The sequence below is a fragment of the Schistocerca gregaria genome, chromosome 2, assembly GCF_023897955.1.
Source record: "Schistocerca gregaria isolate iqSchGreg1 chromosome 2, iqSchGreg1.2, whole genome shotgun sequence".
NCBI classification, from domain to species: domain Eukaryota; kingdom Metazoa; phylum Arthropoda; class Insecta; order Orthoptera; family Acrididae; genus Schistocerca; species Schistocerca gregaria.
The window spans coordinates 178991960-179006705 of NC_064921.1; the positions used below are offsets into that span (position 1 = coordinate 178991960).

General features: G+C 41.7%; 1 protein-coding gene across 24 annotated transcripts in view; it reads left to right on the plus strand.

Moving 5' to 3' along the window:
• LOC126336637 (stress-activated protein kinase JNK) overlaps positions 1 to 14746 on the plus strand; it is an 886954-nt gene that overhangs the window by 651186 nt on the left and 221022 nt on the right. For 12 of the 24 annotated variants that reach the window (XM_050000554.1, XM_050000555.1, XM_050000551.1 and 9 more), the window contains one exon: positions 6928 to 6973. The exons of the other annotated variants lie outside the window; for them this stretch is intronic. The gene's annotated coding sequence lies outside the window, so the exon portion shown is untranslated. The remainder of the gene's footprint in view (positions 1 to 6927; positions 6974 to 14746) is intronic. 24 annotated transcript variants of the gene reach the window in all.

The following is a 14746-nucleotide window of genomic DNA, read 5'->3' on the forward strand; positions in this document are numbered from 1 at the left end:
AAAAAGATATGAAAGCATTGAGAGATCATTGTTTCCGCACAAATCTGTCGATTAGAACAATGGACGGAGCCTTCCTGTTGTTTGACGGATCTGTAATGTACACTCACTGTCCCTTGCTGTTCAAAAATATGGAGGCAAAGTTCTTCGTATGTCGTACGTTTTACAGCAGATGCTGACACGACGATCTCAAATTGTTTTCAGTAACTACATGATTAGATTCACTTCGCGGGAAAGCGCCAGTAATCCAGCATTATACGTTCGTTTAACGAATCTCTGCTGCGTGCTTGGCAGTTACACGAACGTTTTCCCTAGATGGTTTAAGCGAGTAATCCTGCATGTTCTCATCCGCGAGAACTGTTTCCCACTCACCTACATTGGCTGTTAGTATTTCTCCGTGGACGTTTTCCTGGTGCGTTGGCGTGTCTACTGTTTGTGCCGCACTAGAACACACCGGAGTACGTTGATTACGGCGAGCCACGGCAGAAGGTAATCAGGAGGAAAGCGGCAGGTTCCTCACGTCAGGAGCGCATTAGCCGTCGCAGATGCGTTTCGTTGAGCTGAGCGGCGATTTCATCTCCATAATGGCGCCCTGCTGCAGTTGCCACCACATTCGCACTGTTACCACAACGCAGCTAAGCATCTCCTGCACCCATCCCATGGCAAAATTTCTATACGTACAGGATACAGGTTTCTGAATCTAGTAGATGTTGTTAAAATATATGTTTTTAGCTGTGCCAGCTAGTAATGCCATCATTTCTGTTTGCTGCTCCGTCGTAGGCCGTGTGGACTATTAACAGTGCCAGCATAGTACAAATATTTGACACATTAATGTCGTACGTAGGATTCGTGTTTCCTTTCTTCGAGCAAAAAGGACTGCAGATCCTGATACGAAAAGTATTTACCGTTTAATGTGTGTATTTTGTGGCGGTTCCTTCAGTTTATTGAAGAGAGAAAAAGCCCATTAAAAATCCAAGCTATTACAGTTTTTCTCGGGTGAACAACCGCTGTAGGAGGCCTAGAATGAAAAATCCCCTGTAACATTTACGTTAGATTAGATTTACTTTCATTCCAATTGAGCCGTGAGGAGGTCCTCCAGGACGTAGAACTTGTCACTAGTACGTTACTAGTCTAAGAATTGTAGCAGGGTCCGTACAATATGCATCTGACTGCTTTAGTAATATTCCACCGCGGGGGGTGCCTCCGAAAACCAAAGAATAGTAAATGGCAAAACAAGAAATAACTGACTCAGTTCCAAGCTGCAATTAACAAAAAGCTGCTCACTGCACTCAGTTACGAGAAACAACATTAGAATATTTTAATCTCATTTCGTTTTGTAAAGGAAACAACTGACTACTGGATTAACAACAAATTGTACAAGGTGTACCTTTTAGACCTCCAACGTTTTAAAGACCCAGGAAAAAAACTAAAGTAGATATGATAATGGAATTACGTAGAGAACCTGAAAGAATTTATTTAATAATCATAAGTACACCTCTACATGTGAACCATTTGTAGCGCGAAGAATATCGAGTCGACATTCAGTTGCTTGCTATGTTCTTCATATGTCCTACGTCACTGTTGCAATTGCATGATATTACGTCTTAACACAGGAATATCGTCGACTTTGGTCGCATACTCGCGGTCCTTCTCTTAGCTCCACAAGAGGAAATCCAGCGGGGTAAAGTTGGGGGAACGTGGTGGCCAGACAGTGGGTCCCATGCGTCCGATCCAGCGATTGAAAAATTTCGTATTCATGAACTACGAACAGCCGTTGACCGATGCGCCGGAGCCCCATCTTGTTGAATGATGATGTTGGGATTGAAATCTTGTGTCTGCTGGTGTAAAAACTGTCTGAACGTTGACTCACTCATTGTTTTTTTATTTTTATTTTTCAAAAGAAGAACAGTTCAGCAATCATGTCGTGCATTGTCCAATACCAGACGTACACTTTAGGGCTATCACGATCTTTTTAAACGATAGTGTGTGGATGTTGATTGCCCCAAATCCGAACATTATGTCGATTAACCGTTCCTGATACACGAAAGGTTGTCTCATCTGAGAATAAACATCTTGCCAGGAAGCTGGCGTTCAATGTCAGTACGCTGCAGCCTCTCCGTAGCAGATTATTGTCGGCGTTGTTTGTCGTTCGGCATTCGATGTTACAGAATTTATACTTTGTTAGCATACAAACGAAGACGCTTCTGTACTACTCAGTGGGATGTTGTTCGGGGTGCATTAAGTTGCCTAGATACCTGCCGAATTGACTCTGAAAAACTACTTTCTGATGTCCTCCACTGTCTCTTCCTAAAGACATGACGACGTACACAGCCACACTCTTTTAGAAAACTCCTAGTTGTGAGAAGCTTGAGATATCATTCCTTAATTGTTTCCACATCAGGTGAAACACATCCATACAACTATTGCATGCATGCTGCTGTGGTTTGGCCATTTTCATTTCATGTGGTTACGCTGCATTCTGGCAACAATAGTTGACACATCTGACGCGGGAAATGAAAATTCCTTCAGGTGCTCTCGTCTGTGGTGCAATTTCATTATCTACAGTAGTTTTTTTTCGTGGGCCCTTGAAATGTGATAATTTTGTAAGGGGGCACACACTATATTCTTTTACTACATCATAGGTACTGCGCCTCTTAGATTTAACTGTCTGACAGTCTTGTGTTATATGTATGTCAAGTGCAGTAGTCCTATCTTGGCACAATAACAAAAACGCCGGTCCAAAATGTATGCAGTGCCAAGATTGACCGATACATTGTGTTAATAACTTGTGCTTGCACTGCCAAAGTGGGTTGTTGACTGTGAGCGGTTTGAACCGTTGGAACAACGTAACTGTAGTTCTGGTAGATCATAAGTCTACTGTGTCTCTATCTCGTGGGAAGTCAAGTGCCGATCCTCTTCAGAGCATAGGTGTGTTAACGACGATTGGTTTTTGTCAGTTCAGCGCGGGGAAACCACGGAATTTAGCGAAGCAATTTTGAACTGTCTTTTCTGTTAATGATTTACTACCAGAAGCTAAACGAAGGGATTTGAGGCATTGTTGAGGTATTCCTTTACGCAAATATTCATTCAACGTAAACCTTCACGTGAGATTTCCATTTTTGCACAACGCAGTTTCCTTCGAATACTCTTCTATCTTCCTAAACCGCTAAAACAGTCACCTGGTCCTAGTTGCAGGTTGACAGTCTAACAATATCCAGAGGGAACAAAAATTTGAATTTCAGTATTATGTATAATTATTGACCGAATTCAAAAAATTATAATGCTGTAATAATCTACTCAGTGACGTGTTCAGGTACCTCCTTACCGTAACGGTTTAGCACAACAATTGCAGCACTGAAGTTAGAAATTATGCATACGTCATGAGGCACAGTACATTCATCCAGTGTTTGAGAATGAGCGCTGTAAGTAACTTCCAACAAACTTCACACGTAATATAAAATCTTTTAGAAACATTTTCTCGCTGATACTCCCCATACAAGTACATAGGAAAAAAACTTATCGCGTAGAACGTTTTCACTGTTCATGCAGTAGAACTTTAGCGAGGCATGACTTTTCAGTTTGTTACTACTTTACTTCTAAAGTTAACCGCGAGACATTATGTAGACAGTATCCGAATATACCAATGAATGTACCTGCAAAATAATATACGACATATAGTTCAGGCGTGACGTCAAAACATTGAAAACCGTGAAAACTAGTTTTCTTAAAACAAAGCACGAATTATCCAGTCTGCCTCAAATAAACGGGTAGACTTTATGACATATGCCAAAAGATATTAAATGAACATATAAGCAGGTAAGACTTTTATGATTTGTCAGGTTTTGCTTTGATTCTTTCATTGGTTTATTGTTAAATAATCCGAAAGTAATAAGGCCAACATACTTAGGGATTTTGTGCCTTCAGCCGTAACAGTTTTACATGCTAACTTCAAATGTTTAACACATTAAGTAACGTGTAAATTAGTTATATGTTTGAAGCTGTTTTATACATGGGAGTGATCCCAGACAGAAGACATATCTGGAGACGCTCGGACAGCAGTGGGATACCGTGACCGTCGCCCGCTGTCCAGCCCGACAATCAGGAGTGATGGTCTGGGTTGCCATTTCTTTTTATAGCATGACTGCTTTAGTTGTCATCCGCGGCATCCTTAAAGCACAGCGCTATGTCGACCATATTGTACGTTTCATTTTATTGCCTTTTATGGCAAGTCATCTTGGGATTAAATTTCAGCAAGACAATGCCCGCCCACAATCGGCGAAAGTTTCTACTTCTTGTCGCCGTGCTTGCTAAACCCTGCTTTGGCCAGCAGGTTCTCCGGATCTCTCCCTAATTGAGAATGTATGGAGCATTATGGGTAGGTCCCTCCAATCAGCTCGGTATTTTATGGTCTAATGCGTCAGTTGGACTGAATTTGGCACGAAGAAGACATTCAACAACTCTACCTGTCAATGCCAAGCCTAATAAGTGGTTGCATAAGGGCTAGAGGTGGACCAACGCTTGATTGAGTTGCTCTTTTTGTGAAGCCCTTCCTTTGGAATAAATCATCCATTTTTTCTGAAATTGTGCTCATTTTTTTTGTCTGTTCATGTACATCACATGTACCAGTCTCTCTCAGAATGGCCACGAGCCCGTAGTAGGGCGACACAGGAGCTGTACATTTAAAATGAGCTTCCCTATTCTCTAGAGACTATAAGGAAAATATAAAGATTTCTTGGATTACCTTTGCGAATCGACGAGTAGGACTTCCTCCTACCTGTTTTGTGCAGTACTCTCGTTCACTTCACTCACATCAGATACAGCAGTGCACTGGAAACGATCTGAGCTAGAGTAGTTCTGACTCTGTGGTTTTGATTGGAAGTCCGGGTAGCAGATCTGCTTCATATAATAGTGCGGGATGCCATTAGGGAACTTTATTCATAAACACCATAGAAGAATTCACAATTACTGAATCTAGCACATTTAATTCATTACGATACTGACAACAGAGTGCATGCCTGACAGGGAATTCAGACCAGGAGTGCATCCTACCGCCGACTGTCTTACTAGGTTCCCAACAAGGATCAGTAGCGAACTTGGTACGACGTCTGAAGAATTCGTACTTTGTCCGTAGCGCATTTACCCTAATTTGTTTCTTATTCTTGTTAGATTTCTGGATAGTGCGGTAATAATAAACAAGGATTGCTGACTGTTAGAATATCCTTAGCATTTATTATGTTGAAAGTAGGTAATTACAGTAACGGCCCATTCCCGCTAGCCGTGGGAATTCCCCCCCCCCTACCCCTACCCCTACCCCTTTTCCCCCTTCCCCCGTCCCTCTCCTATATATAGCAGCAGCACAGCTTATCAATCTTACACGTAACGATAAAACAATGTGAAAACAACAAGTAAATGGGACCTGAAATAAGACGAACGTCGCCAGTTGTTACACCTTCCGTATAATTCGTCGATATTATCTAAATACATTGACAATGCACTGAGTGAGGTGTCGAAATAGGTTGAGGTGTCGCAACAGGCAAGACATTGGATTGATTTTCGGAAGGACTAGAATTCGAATTCCCTTCGAGTAATCTTGCTCGAAGGAGTCCATGATTCCCTCAGTTGTTGAATTTGGGAGGGGGCGTGTTTCTTTAAAACGTCACGGCAGCTTCCCCCCGTGTCTTTAACACGTTCCCTTAGCTTTAGAGCTGCTGTAAGGTTGTTAAAAACGTGATAGTGTTGGCATAAAATGATTGTTAGTGTGTGCGCCTACGAAAAGTTTTACGGTTTGGTACGTTCCCCATTGTGGCTGCATGATATGAAACATTGTCTTTGGGCAAACGTAAAAGTAATTTGAATCGTCAGTCTTAAGTTATTCCATGCTATTGATGTCACACTCCTTGCAGCTTGTATTTATATTTGCGAAACTCGATGACGGGTTAATTTTAGCATTGAGTAATTTTATGCGATTATGGTCAACCAAGTTTCTTGTAATTACTGAACCGTATGCAGTGTTCATCAGTGGAACTAGTTTTTATTTGGAGGACGGGATTGGTTGACAAAACTGTGAAAACTTTGGTGTTAATGTAGAGCTGACGCTATCGTAAATGAATCGACTGTCTGTATCATTACATGAGGCATTCGTATGCAGTACTGAAAACGTACCGACGTAATGGCACACAAGTTATAAGAGTTAATAGTTGCTGTTTGTTTCTTAGCACGGTACACACAAAACAAAGCATTCATCATAGATCGGTAAGATCTGTTGTTACTAAGTAAATATACGACAAAAAACGACAACATTATGCTAGTTTGACTCTTGCACAGAAGATTACAACAACCAGCTACTTTTTATAATGCTATATATTTATTTATTTATACAGCACCGTTACCAGTTTCTAACCGAATGGTTCATCTGTAATGCATTGTGTAATACACTTTTTGTGTATATATATGCACATAATTTAACATCCCACATATGTGCCTATATATACACACAAAAAATCTGCATTACGCAGTTTTGGGTGTTGCAAGATGGTAAGCAACCTGCACTGGAACGTAATGATGCGGATTCTTCTTTGGCATCGCCACCCCAAGGATGTTTCGACAGTTGGGGAAACACAACATGAACTGTAATGTGAAACGTGAACTAGTCGTCTGAATATGAAGCTATCGGTTCGAAACCGGTAACGGCGCTGTTTAAATAAATAAACAGCATTGTAAAAAGTGGCTGGTTGCTGTAATCTTCTGTGTAAGAGTCGACTTACATTTTGTACATAGCCACGCGCTCAATATGTCAGTTTTTGACAAATTTAACATCATGCTAGGTTCACAAAGGAAACTTAGCTGCCTTCTTAATTAGTGCACACTTAATTTGCCCATTATTAGCTCACTCGAATCGAACTGAAATCAAATGTGTCTTCTCTTTTGCAGGTATGACCTGATTGCTGCTTATGCTGTGGTACTCCTCATTACGTAGGTAGGACTGCAGTCAGATTTGCTTCAAGAAAGTCTTTACGTGCAAACTTTGTCTTTTCTATGTGTATCAGTTGAATGCTGTACAATTGCAATTTTGTTTTATTTTTTATTTTTGCGATTCCTCTCTCTCTCTTTTTTATTTTTGTTTTAAATTTTTTTTAAAGGTATATATTGGAAATTTTAACAGACTAGTATCCCTCAGGTTAACGTTGCTGCATGCTGCAAAAGGCTGTATTAAGTATGTGCTAGTTTCCAACAGTTTTCGTACTGGGAGTGGAAGTAAAATAAAACGAAATGCAGAATCACTTTCTGATTGTGTAGGATCAGAGGAATCAACCGAGGTCGTGAAAAGAAGCAAATAGATTTTACTTGTTGCTAACAAATATTGTTCATAGATATAAATTTCAGGAATCGTGGTGCACGTAACACATAAGTCTCAACGTCAAGCTAAATAACATTTGCTAGACAGTCGAAATCACTAAACAGTACAATAAGATGTTCTGGAGGCCTCCGACTAGTAATTTTCCTAAGTAAACCTCAAAGAAAAATGTGTAGTACACCACAATTTGTTGTTATTTACGCTTTGTAAAGTTGATTTTCCATAATCTTTGTCGCTGTTGTCATCAGCTAAGTGACCAAATGGTGTGGGAGGTAAAGAGACAGATGGAAGCCAAAGTTGCGATCATTTGCAGGATATAACGAACTGCTCTCTAACATACGTTGTGAGTGGGGTGCGCCTTTAGCCATACACAATTTTGTTTTTTTGCCCCAGACGTGTTTCACTATAGTTGCAGCATAATCAGTGGGTTTATTATTATTATAGCTGTTAAACGTAAGGAATGTTCTTTACTGTTTAAACACTAAATACATACAAATATTAGTTTCTAAATCGTAATTACAGGATATGAAGAGCACATAAAATTGTATATTCATATCTTCTTACCACATGATGTAGTTTTCCTGCTGTATTACATTTAAGCTTTTGATATTGTTAACTGGAATAGTCTCTTTCAAATTCTGAAGGTGGCAGGGGTAAAATACAGCGAGCGAAAGGCTATTTACAATTTGTATAGAAACCAGATGGCAGTTATAAGAGTCGAGGGACATGAAAGGGAAGCAGTGGTTGGGAAGGGAGTGAGACAGGGTTGTAGCCTCTCCCCGATGTTATTCAATCTGTATCTTGAGCAAGCAGTAAAGGAAACAAAAGAAAAATTTGGAGTAGGTATTAAAATTCTTGGAGAAGAAATAAAAACTTTGAGGTTCGCCGATGATGTAATTCTGTCAGAGGCAGCAAAGGACTTGGAAGAGCAGTTGAACGGAATGGACAGTGTCTTGAAAGGAGGATATAAGATGAACATTAACAAAAGCAAAACGAGGATAATGGAATGTTGTCAAATTAAATCGGGTGATGCTGAGAGAATTAGATTAGGAAATGAGACACTTAAAGTAGTAAAGGAGTTTTGCTATTTAGGGAGTAAAATAACTGATGATGGTCGAAGTAGAGAGGATATAAAATGTAGACTGGCAATGGTAAGGAAAGCGTTTCTGAAGAAGAGAAATTTGTTAACATCGAGTATAGATTTAAATGTCAGGAAGTCATTTCTGAAAGTATTTGTATGGAGTGTAGCCATGTATGGAAGTGAAACATGGATGATAAATAGTTTGGACAAGAAGAGAATCGAAGCTTTCGAAATGTGGTGCTACAGAAGAATGCTGAAGATTAGATGGGTATATCACATAACTAATGAGGAGGTATTGAATAGAATGGGGGAGAAGAAGAGTTTGTCGCACAACTTGACAAAAAGAAGGGACAGGTTGGTAGGACATGTTTTGAGGCATCAAGGGATCGCAAATTTAGCATTGGAGGGCAGCGTGGAGGGTAAAAATCGTAGAGGGAGACTAAGGGATGAATACACTAAGCAGATTCAGAAGGATGTAGGTTGCAGTAAGTACTGGGAGATTAAGAAGCTTGCACAGGATAGAGTAGCATGGAGAGCTGCATCAAACCAGCCTCAGGACTGAAGACCACAACAACAACATTACGTTTTTACAGTGACTGTCTTTGTTACACTTCTCATTCCCACCTGGGGGGGGGGGGGGGCGGGAGCTGTTTGAGGACATGCTGGCGTCCCTTTTCAGTCATAAAGCAAGATATAAATGTTTTTTTTATATATATTCAAACTGATTACGACAGAACACTACTTAGTTCTAATCCACCGAAAGTCACTGACGTTGCACTAGGAGACTTCTTTGGACAGCGACGTCGGTGCGGAGTTTCCGGTGAAGAACGGTAGGGCTCAACGACAGTCCAGAAGAGGGTCCCGGCGAGGCGGAACTTCGTAGCCGGTCGGAGGTAGACTCGGAGTGATGACTCCCTCGGACGGGCCGATGATGCGGCCGGCGAAGAAGGATGCGTGGGTGAGTTGCGCACAGGGGACCACAGGTGCGGCCGACGTCGGGCACAGCGCGGGGAGCTCGGACGAGACGTGATGACTCGCTACACAACTTGGAGCGAAGACGTCGGCGGGCGATACGGCGAAATCGGACACGGACTGAAGACTTGGACGCGACTCCGACAGCCCTCAGCAATGGGAGCTGCGATTGAGGGACTGGCGATAGCAGTCGGTATTCTGTCCCGGGCGACCCCCAGTGTGAACTGATTGTGACCAGCCGGATGGCTTCCTTTATAGCCGACCGGTGGAAGAATGCCTCGGCGACATCGGCTACACTTGATAAGCGTAAGGATGATCGGTGCGCGCGGTGGAAGAGCTAATTGCGGCGAAGCTGGCGCTACGTAATACTGTGGCGACTGGGAGAGCTGCGGTTGGCAATTAACACGGTTTGCTTATCTTCTGCGGTCGTACTGTTTACCATGCATCTTCGCTATGTTGTCGCCAGCGGCCTGGAGGAGTGGCAGCCCGCAATACCGCCTGGGTTGCGTACCGATGGATCCCAGGGGGATAACTATACTCTCCAAAATAGGCAAGAGTCTTTCTGACAATATTTTTTTCTTTTATGCTGTTACTTTGTTGCTTTTCGTGAAGATGAATGACAGGACGCGTTGACACATTAAATAAGATGGTACCAGCATTTCTTTTTGTTGAGAGTCGTGAGATGACAAAGATTCAGTTTTTCATTGTAGTTGTATCTCCCTAATAGTGACATGTTACTAGAATAGAGGTTTCACAGCATACGCATGAAGCTAGCTGGGCACTCTTCGTGTTTAGAAACATTGCGGATGCTTGCTGTTACTGTATTATGAAAACTACGGCTAAATGCATCCCACAGGGTTCTGTTTCGTCACCCCTGCTCTTGAACCGGTACATCAATAACCTGGCGACGAATCCTTATGCAGTCGACAGCCTTCACGCTGATGTCACGGCAGACGGCGACAGTATTCTTCAAACGGAAAAGAAGACTACTCCTCTGCTTCCCACTACGGATGGTGGGACGACCCCTGGTCGCCGACTACGAAATACTTGGGAGTAGTCTTGGACACGTTACTAACGCTTATGCTTCACACGCGAGAGCAGAAGGAGGTCACGAATAAAATGGTTCACTCTTTAATCCTTTTTTTCGTCAGTAAAGACTTAAATCCCTTGACGAAATTGCAGTTCTACAAGTCCATGGTGCAGCCAAAACTTCTGTACGGTTGCGCAACGTGGAGCGTCATTTATGATTCCATCAGTAAATCCCTACAGACTGCCAAACTGGTGCCTGAAGTGGACGCTGGGTCTGCCACGGAACTGGAGAAATTCACGAAGATCTTCATGAACAGTACCTAAAGGACAATATAAGACTATCCCGCCAAGTTACAAAGATCGACATGTCAGGAGACGCCTGGCCAGAACAGTACTCCCACAACTCTGGCTTAAGTACAACGTGCCAGGGGCCTTGCTTTGCTGGCATCAACCTTAACTCTGCTTACATAGTCGAAGGAGGACGCCGAGATTATGGGCTGCTCTTGGATCCACGTTCCACTGATTGACCACCCGATGTTTCGCACCTTCATGGAAATAATGATACCCCCCAGCGCACTAAAGACACGTGTTGTATTTCCCAGTTTTCCCTCAAAGTTAAATAAATGAATAACGGGAACATTTTGTACGTGCACCTTTCATCCAACAAGGAACAGATCTCGAAGAGAGTCAGTCTTGTGTTGACACCACAAAAAAGGAGATGTTGTGAATAGTACGTAGTCAAGTAATGTACCTCCGATATACCGAAAATGATGCAGTAGGTCCAGGTGTTGCCCTCATCAAATAAGCATATTCCTTTGTGTTTTAATCACTTCATTGGAGCTTCACATTTGAACTTCGATGAGGGATAAATGAAGGACGTAAGACAGCAGAGCGAAAAGTTGGACAGATGAATTAACGTGTTGGGTGGCAGAACACAATCATCTCACTGTTTTAAAATCATTTTTATATTGTTTCAGCCGTTACAGCTGGGTTACTTCCATTCTTAGGCTAAATTTTATATTCTCCGGTTCTTCACACTACTTTAATAATGAAGAAAATTGAGAAACAGATCGCACTGGCTTACCACTTGTAACTTTTTCATGCATGAAATGTTCGAAATGCTATCTTCGTTAAGTGGTAATTATTAGGTTCACCTCAAGTGTTTTGTGTTAACAAATGACTGACCTCATTGATTTGGTTGACTTGTGATTTCACTGCCTCAGCTGTAGGTAGCATCAGCTGTGTAAGTGGTCATTACAGACAAGGTAATGAGGACATACTTCTGATCAAGAGTGTCTGGTACAGCTAGACAGGAGAAGGGGTCCAATTTTGTGGCCACCAAATTCTACAGAACTACCGTACTGAAGTTACATTTTTGGGGACGTTTGATAGCTCTACCGTATAGAACGCTTGTTCAAGATGGAGAGTGTGTCCGTTTTATGGAAACCATATGCAGTAATCCAGGAATACATCAGCGTTGTCAAGATTCAATGCGATTGTGGGCTGATGCATGTATCAGAGTTATCGCAGACCATATTGAACGTATCTTGTGTGACTTAATTTTCTGAAATATTTTGTGTCTTTCTGTTTGTCACGATTGATACACTATGAAGTGTTGAATAAAATTCCTGACATGGAAGTAAAGCGTTTCCTGACCTCTGTCCACATTTTTTTTTCTATCATGTGTCAGGAGACTGCGGTGTGTGTCCTCTCCTCCATAAACATTCGAGACACGTGCTGCGTCCTGTTCTGCAAGATTATCACTTCTGATTACAAGACATCATCCATATGAGTTTGAGTCACTCGCTGTGTCCTGTTCAGAAAGACTAACTTCTGATGTACGTGGTTGCTCGTTGGTTTTATTACAAAACTCCATCTTAAAATCGAAACAGGTCAGCTTTGATGTACCATAAAATTTTAAATTCCGACCAAAGCTTACAGTCCCGCCGGAGCCAAGGTTGTTATCCCGCCGGAGTCATGATTTTTAACCTTTAAGAAGTCTGTTTACAGTTTCCACACAGAAGTTTCTCCATGTTTCACTTGCCTGTGTTAAACACATTCTGAGAAGTTTTACTTCTGTGTGACTTCCGTTAAAATAAATTCGTGAGAATTAAATTTTGGTATTAATACCGCTTATAATTTTAGTACAGAAATATTTCATGTGTGGAGGATCTCAGTGTAAAGGTCATTCAGTGCTGTGCTGCCGCGCCCACTCTGTACCGATTCTCCGATTTTCTTGCGTTTGTGTTTTACGTTGCATGTTAATACAAGAATAAAGTCTTTTCTGTGCTCGAGTAATGATAATAAGTTTAAAATATTTCGACAATTTCTTCGTCTAAGAAGTCAGGTCATGCCAAACACAGTTGAATAAACAATCTACATAATCAAATGGCGGAATTTTCATTGAAAAATAATAATGATAATATGTCGCCATACGTCTTGATACCGTTGCCAAATTTACGAACTTGCAGCGTGCTGCATATATCTACACGCTATGAAAACCAGTGAGTATAGGAAATACAAAACATTTGTTGTAAACCTCTTACTTAAGAACTTACTATTAATGCTATTTATTGGCGAATTTGGACGTCTGACTGGTACTATCTAATTTGTTTCCTATCTAATTTGTTTCCTATCTAATCAAGATTCCCTGCAAAATAGCGTTTCTGAGTGTCTAATCTTCGACAAAAAACACTAATCACGACTAAGGTCTACGAACGCTGAAATCACAATCAAGGAGTGCCCAGCTCGGCAGATTTTTGGCTCTTGATAGCTGTGCAAACGTACGTTTTGTGTGTGTTTGATAATTTAGAGAGAGGACGTGCATGTTTGAGATAGATACACCAAACATATTTCTTTAAAATCACAAGGAAGGGGGGTGTAATGTAGTATATAATGTTTGGAGACACGGAAAGAGTTCAGTACTGACATAAAAAACAGTGATAGTTGCTATTTCGTACACTTATTGGTAAGTGTAAAGTAAGTAAGTAAGTAAGTAAGTAAACCTGTCATCAAGTGGGTTTGAACACCACAGTACCTGACAGAGTAAGGTCCTATTGAAGGTGCAGTGTCCTTGCTACCTCCAGACCTTTGGATGTAGTTCAGACCCAATTATAGTGGGACATAAAGTTTACTGTGGACTTCGAACCATGGTGTTGCTCGGCATTTTTCACACTATCAAACATAGACAGAGGTGAACGGTGACAAATAAAAATCCTGGGATAGGCCTGGGGTCAAAAAAATCCCACATTTTTCTCATTCAGTCTGGCACTTCATCTACGAGAAACGGAGCCACACCATTTGTGGATATGTACGCGACTAGAATCTCCATTTTCTATGACGGCTGTAAAGTTATCGAAGCATTATTGCTCTAAGTATTGCGAGCACTGCGGAGGACTCCAGAGAACGCCACGTGCTCGTGTGAGAGAACGTTACCAACGCGTGAAAGAATTGGAAAGAGCCATAATTGTGGGTCTGTATGTGGCTGGCTCGTCGAATCAACCACTGTAATGTGGGTCAATGTAGGATTTAATGGGAAATGAAGGAAACCACGTACGTTGTCATAGGTTCTTGTCGACCAAGTCCAAGCGAGGCTCTCCGTAGTGAGCACCATCCACATCGCGACTCCACCTCTTGTAAGCCTACCACCTGAACAAATGTAATGGACTCACTGCAACACAACGCGTCATCCCTCACCATTGGCCGGAAAGCAGCAGAAGCCAGACTAGTGCATCCCCAGCACATTTGCAGGAAGCTGTTAAAACAACAGCTCAGGAAATACAGACATTTTCAGTGATAAATGTATGTTCTCCACTACCCCGCATGACGATCGTTTGTGAGTCTGATAGCAGTGACGGGGAAAGGACACATCCCACTAGTGTTTTGGAGAGAAACCCCCATACTGATATTACCCATAGCGTCCTGCTGTGAGGAAGCATTTGCTTTGACTTCAGGTTAATGTCCTAGTGCCACCTTTCAGTAGGGGAATGATCTTCCACTGGCAGTATATCTATGAAAATTCTGTATGTTATTGAGATACACTCTTAGCCAACTGCAGTGATAATGTATAGGAATTCGAGAACTAGTTGTAATAGTTGTGGGCAAGCTTTTACAGAAGACATTACGACAACTGAATGACACCCTATTAAACTAGACCAAGACCCAAGGAGTGCCATATTCTGCTGATGAGAAACAAATTTCGTTTTTAGTTTAACCAGATTTTATAATTTGTGAAATGAAGCCACATAACCTGTCACTTGTAAAATATCTGTTTCTAGCCGCCCATATGTGCTAGATCTGGTCAGTATTGTAGT